Source organism: Martes martes (genome assembly GCF_963455335.1).
Source record: "Martes martes genome assembly, chromosome: 1".
In the NCBI taxonomy this organism is placed as follows: domain Eukaryota; kingdom Metazoa; phylum Chordata; class Mammalia; order Carnivora; family Mustelidae; genus Martes; species Martes martes.
This window is the reverse complement of record NC_137888.1, coordinates 207,554,503-207,560,502: the sequence shown is the minus strand read 5'-3', so window position 1 is coordinate 207,560,502 and position 6,000 is coordinate 207,554,503.

Below are 6,000 nucleotides of genomic sequence, written 5' to 3'. Positions count from 1 at the left end.
GCTCCTCCCAACTCTCTCTTTCCACTATGAAAGTGCATTCTTCCACCTTGTTCTCTGGACTTGCCTATGGGTTTGCCATAGCTTGCTTGTCGCAAATTACAATTCTCTGCTATTGCCAAATAAACTGATTTTGCTGGTAAAATAACTAATGGTTCTACTTATGTATTTTTTAAGATTTTAGTTATTTATTTGACAGAAAGAGAAAGAGACACAGTGAGAGAGAGAATACAAGTAGGGGGAGTGAGAGAGGGAGAAGCAGACTTCCTGCTGAGCAGGGAGCCCTATGCAGGGCTGGATCCCAGGACCCTGGGATCATGACCTGAGCCGAAGGCAGGTGCTTAATGACTGAGCCACCCAGGTACCCCTGATAGTTTTATTTTTAAGGTTAGCAAAATTCTGGGGAAACAGGAAAATACCCCAGCACACCTCCACCCATGCAGCCAGGGGGAGCTTCTACTGTTCAGAAACAAAACACCAATTTTAAGGCCAGAGAAGATCAAATCCTCCTAAAGCACATCCACCATTCAAGATAAACAAATGTTAACCTTTGTCATATTGGCTTGATTCACTTCAGAATTATTTTAAGATATAAACTATTTTAAAGCACACCCACTCAAAAAAAAATAAAGAAAAGAAAAAGCACTCAAATGGCTAAAAAGAAAAAAAAAAAAAACTGACACAACCAAGAGCTAAAGAAGCTCTGGCGTGACCAAGAATTCTCATCCACTTGCTAGCAGGCATGTGCAACGGGAAAAATACTTTGGAAAAAGATTTGGCAGTTTGTCATAACCAATCTTGGCACTACTGGCACTTGGCCTGGAACATTCTTCCCAGTGGGACCATCCTGTGCATTGTAGGATGTGGAACATCATCCCTGGTCTCCAGCCAGTAGATGCCAGTAGTGGTGACAACTAAAAATGTCTCCAGATATTGCTAATGTTCACCAGGTGGAGGGGGAAAAATCACTCCAGATGAGATCTTTTGGGTTAAATATGATGACGTCATGACTAAGCAATCCTCCTAGGTACAGATCTAACAGTTAATGAAACACTTACTGCCCCCAAAAAGATATGAACAAGGAAAGTTCTTTCCATAATAACCCCAAACTGGAAATAACCCAAATGTCCGTCATCAAGGGAATGGATAGGGGCACCTGGGTGGCTCAGTCGGTTAAGCATCTGCCTTCAGCTCAAGTCATGATCCAAAGGTCCTGGGATGGAGCTCCACATTGGGCTTCCTGCTCAGTGGGGAGTCTGCTTCTTCCTCTTCCTCGGCCCCTGCCCCCTGCTCCTGCTCTTTCTCCCTCATGCTCTCTGTCTCTCTTTTAAATAAATAAATAAAATCTTTTTAAAAACCCAAAACAATAGTGAATGGATAAAGAAACTGTGGTCTGACCCAGTGATTCCACTTCTGGGTATTTACCCAGAGAAAATGGAAACTAATTTAAAAAGATATATTCATCCCTAAGTCTCCTGCAGTATTATTTATAATAATAGCCAGGCTATGTAAGCAACCTAAATGTCCATCAATAGATGAATGTATAGAGAAGATGTGATATACATATACAATGGCATATTACTCATCTATTAAGAAAAAAAAAAGTGACATTTGGAACAACATGGATGGTCCTAGAGGGTATTATCCTAAATGAAATAAGTCAGACAAAGACAAATACCATATGATTTCACTTATAGGTGGAATCTAAAAAAAGAGTCAATCAAACAAAATCAGAAACAGACACACTAACACAGAGAACAACCTGGTGATTGCCGGAAGGGCAGGGGCTGGAGGGATGGGCGAAATAGGTGAGGAGATCAAGAAACACAAACTTCCAGTTTTATTTTTTTTTATTTTTTTAAAGATTTTATTTATTTTTCAACAGAGAGAGATCACAAGTAGGCAGAGAGGCAGACAGAGAGAGGAGGAAGCAGGCTCCCCGCCAAGGAGAGAGCCCGATCCGGGGCTTGATCCCAGGACCCTGGGATCATGACCTGAGCCGAAGGCAGAGGCTTTAACCCACTGAGCCACCCAGGGGCCCAAACTTCCAGTTTTTTTTGTTTTTTTATTTTTTTTATTTTTTTTATTTATTTATTTGACAGAGTGAGAGAGATCACAAGTAGGCAGAGAGGCAGGCAGAGAGAGTGAGAGAGGGAAGCAGGCTCCCTGCCGAGCAGAGAGCCCGATGTGGGACTCGATCCCAGGACCCTGAGATCATGACCTGAGCCGAAGGCAGCGGCTTAAACCACTGAGCCACCCAGGCGCCCCAAACTTCCAGTTTTAAAATAAATAAGTCACAGGACGAAAAGTACAGCATAGAGAATATAGATAATAATTTGTATGGTAACAGATGGTAACTATTCATCAGTGGGGAGCATTTCATAATGTATATAATTGTCAAGTCACTATATTGTACATCTGAAATTAATATTATATACAATATAATATTTATGCCAACTATATTCAATTAAATACATACACACACACTCATACATACACACATAATCAACTATTAATAAAAGAAGAAACTGTGGTCCATCCATATCCTGGCATACCAGTAAAAATAAAAAGGAATAAATTATTGATATATACACTATTATGGATGAATCTCAAAAACACATCATGTTCTTGGGGCTCCTGGCTGGCTCAGTCTGAAAAGCATGACTCTTGATCAGGGTCATGAGTTCGAGCCCCAAGTTGGGTGTGAAGATTATAAAAAATAAATAAAGAAATAAAATTAATAAAAATAATGTTTTTGTGAATATATTGAAAAATCAGTCAGATCGTACACTTAAGAAAAGTAAATTTTATGGTACATGAATTTCATTTCAATAGAAAAAGCAAAACATGTTGAGTGAAAGAATCCAGGCATAAAAAACACAGATTTTTTTTAAAAATCATAAAACAATCCCATGTGGTACGAAGTTCAAGTACAGGCAAAATTAATCTATGATGATAGAATTTCCCTAAGGTTGCCTGGCAAAGGACACAAGTCAAATGCATGCAACAGGGGAGAAGACTAGATGGTGACCACAGGCCACATATATGTATATGCATACATATATAAAAATTCACAGAGTAGGGGACCTGGGTGGCTCAGTGGGTCAAGCTTCTGACTACTGATTGCAACTCAGGTCATGATCTAAGGGTCGTGGGATGGAACCCTGGGTCGCTTAGTGCGAAGTCCTCTTGTCCCTCTCCCTCTAATCCTCCCCCTGCTCTCTCTCTTTTTGTCTTTCTTAAATAAATAAATAAAATCTTTTTTTTTTTAAATCGCAGAGCTTCACACCAAAGGATCTGTGCACTTCACCAGATGTAAGTTGTGCCTCAATCAAAATAATTAACAATCAAAAATTAAAATTAAAAGACACACCTTATAGTTAATGGAAGTCACCTGTGTTCACTTTCCCACTTCCCCTTGACTGCCCCACTGCAGAAACAACAACCTAAATAAAAAGAACGACACTGGAAAAAAAAAAAAAAGGGGATGACACTGAACCGACCCCTTGTTCTGTGCTTTACAAGACTTAATTCATTTAAGCTTCCCAGCAGCCCTATGAGGGCAGGTGCCACTCTATCAGCCCGTCTCACAGATGAAGAAACTGAAGCACAGAGCAGAGAAGTAACTTGCCCAGAATCGTACTGTTAGTGTGTGTAGTGGGGCCAGGATTTGAACAGAGATGACCTCACTCACCTCATCGTGGGTGCCAGGCACACCAGGAACTTGTTTCTCCCTGCCCCCCCTTTTTAAAAATAAACTTGATACAGAGTTTCACTTTCTGTTTTTCAGTAATTGATATAAGCAGTATCAAACGGTATCATTTCTTTCTTTCTTTCTTTTTTAAAAGATTTTATTTATTTATTTGACAGAGATCACAAGTAGGCAGGGAGGCAGGCAGAGAGAGGAAGGGAAGCAGGCTCCCCACTGAGCAGAGAGCCTGATGTGGGGCACAATGCAGCAAGATCCCGGGCATGATCCCAGAACCCTGGGATCATGACCTGAGCCAAAGGCAGAGGCTTTAACCCACTGAGCCACCCAGGAGCCCCTGTATCATTTTTTCCTACTTATTTTTTTTTATCCTCCCCCCAACCCAAAGTTTTTGAGTTTAGCTTTGTTGATACATTTAGCCTTTCTGGTATCAGATGAATCTACTCCCGTTTCTTTTTCTGCCCCCCAGTTGGCTGGTGGGAGACTTGGTTTGCAAAGAGCCTTTTGAGAAAGAATCCTCATTCAGTTCCTCCTCTGCTAAGAATCCATCAGCAGCACCCACGATCCTCAGGGTCAAGTTCGAACTTCAGGGAGGTGCTGGAGGCCCTCCATCCCCATCATCTGTAGTATCTGGAGACTGTCCCTGCTCCAGGTTCATCAGCACTAAACCCTCCAGCCATACCCCATGATGCTCTGCTTGTTCAACCACCTGTACATTCCATAGCTATTTATTCCAGCACTTCCCGTTTGCTAGACACTGTTCTAGAAGCTGGGGACTCAGCAGTGAACAAGACAGACAATGATCCCTGTTCTTGGAGAGCTGACATCCTGATTGAGACAGACAAGTAAGAAAATAGAGTAAAATCTATTAAAATTTGCAAGGAAGAAAAAAAATGGAGCGATGGGAGGGGTAGAGTTTAGTAGAGATGGGGTGGGGCCTGTTTTAGGTGGAGATGCAGTCAGGGAGTACTTCTCTAAGGAGGCATTTGAGCCAAGATGGAAATGAAGTGAAGAAGAAAGAATGCCAAGAGGAGAAGGAAAACACAGCAGGCCGAGGGGAACAGCAAGTACAAAGGCCCTGGAATAAGGGATGAGGAATGATAGGAATAAGAGTTTCCTAGGGGCGGTGAGGAGACCATCCGACCAGAGTGATATGAATGAGAGGCGCGGAATGGAGATGAGGGTAAGAATCAGGACATCCCAGCTTCTCCCTCAGCAACTTCTAGGACATTGCCCTGCTTTTCCTTTAATCAGACACCCTATTCATCTTTACCACCCTTGTAGTTTCCCAATTTGTCCTTAGTGTCAGCCCTTCTGCCTCTCCCACAGTGGGGCAGCTGCCTCCTTAAGGCATGGGCTGTCTTGGGATACCGTTCTTCTGACACCTCACACTGTGTCCACTCACACATTCTGCAAAGACTGAGTGAGCATAGGCCCAATGTTGAGCAATTTCAGAGAGGAGTGACAGTTAAAGAAAACAGGGCCATATTTATAATAAATATGACGGGGTATGGAAAGGTCTCTCGGAGGAGGTGGCATTTAAACAGAGACCTAAATGATCAGAAAAGGCTAGTCTTGGGAGATGTGATGGAAGGACATTCCAGACCAGAAAACAGCCAGTGTAAAGGCCCTGTGGTTGGAAGTAAAGTGAGAATATTTGAGGAACAGAAGGAAGGCCCGTGTTGCTGGATGGGGATAAGGGGAGTACAGGGGGATGTGGCTGGACAGGTTGGCACAGGCCTGATAAGACTACCCTGTAGACAGGGTGCCTGGGTGGCTCAGTTGGTTAAGGAAGTGTCTTCTGCTTAGGTCCTGATCCTGGAGTCCTGGGATCAAGTCTCACATCGGGCTCCCTGCTTGGCGGGGAGTCTGCTTCTCCCTCTGACTTCTCCCCTCTCATGCTCTCTCTCTCTCTCAAATAAATACATAAAATCTTAAAAACAACAACAAAAAAAGACTACCCTGTAGACCAGGGTGAGGGGTGGGTGTTTTTCCTATGACCTCTAGAGAACCAGGAACAGGTCAGGGTTTCTGAGGCCCCAGAGTAGCCTGGAGAGGGGCCAGAGCAGCTGCAGGGAGGCGCCAGCGCAGTTATCATATTTGGTTGAGATTGCACAAAAAGTCCTTGGTCTCCCTGTCTCAAGCCTGAGTGCGACTCTGTTTCCAGTGCCACCAAAGTCCCCAGCGGGCATCGATAAATATTCACTGAGTAAACGAATGTTGGAAGGTTGGAGCGAGAATTTGGCAGGGTTCCCCAGCTCCATCCAGGGAAGAGGGAGCCTGGGACCTGGCAG